Source organism: Arachis ipaensis, chromosome B07 (genome assembly GCF_000816755.2).
Source record: "Arachis ipaensis cultivar K30076 chromosome B07, Araip1.1, whole genome shotgun sequence".
Taxonomy (NCBI): domain Eukaryota; kingdom Viridiplantae; phylum Streptophyta; class Magnoliopsida; order Fabales; family Fabaceae; genus Arachis; species Arachis ipaensis.
The window spans coordinates 51,544,989-51,545,965 of NC_029791.2; positions in this window are offsets into that span (position 1 = coordinate 51,544,989).

Below are 977 nucleotides of genomic sequence, written 5' to 3' on the forward strand. Positions count from 1 at the left end.
CGTGTTGTAAAAGGCGTTCGGGACAAGATTGTGCTTAAGCATGTCATACCACCCCCAAACAGATGGACAAACAAAAAGGACCATCCAGACGTTGGAAGACATATTAAGAGCTTGTGTCCTAGACAGACCTGGAAAGTGGCAGAGTTACCTACCACTGATCGAGTTTGCTTATAACAAAAGCTACCATGCTAGCATCGGGATGGCACCATATGAGGTCCTTTACAGACAAAGATACCAATCTCCTTTATGCTGGTATGGACCATAAGAGAGAGGCTACTTAGGACCAGAATTAGTAAGACAAACCACAGAAGATATCAAAAGGATAAGGAAAAGAATACATACCGCCCAAAGTCGACAAAAGAGTTATGCAGATCACTGAAGAAAACCCCTCGAGTTTTCAGGAGGGTGATCATGTGTTCCTAAAAATCACCCCCACCACCGGGGTAGGAAGGGCTCTTAAGGTGCGAAAATTAAGCCCACTGTACCTGGGTCTATTTCAAATCCTTCGGCGCATAGGAAAGTCAGCGTACCAACTCATCCTACCACTGAATCTGTCGAGACTACATAATGTGTTCCATGTGTCTCAACTTCAAAAATACCAGCACGATCCAAGCCCTATGATGCAACAAGAGGATGTAGCACTCAAGGATGACCTAACTTTTGATCTACCAGCCGTGAAGATTGTAGACAAAAGTGTGAAGCAACTAAGGAGCAAGACAATACGACTGGTGAAAGTGGCATGGGGTAGCGGCAGTTCAAGGGACTACACATGGGATATAGAGGCAAACATGAGACAAAAGTTTCTGGACTTGTTTATAGGTAATGATCATGACGAGATTTTCTTTCCTTTCCAGCAGTAGAGGATTACCGACAGGACACCTAAGCTATCTAATAACCTTCATCGACCAATCCAAGCCGTGGAATTTGGGGACAAATTCTATTTTTTATGGGGTGATAATGTAACAACAGCCTCCCTC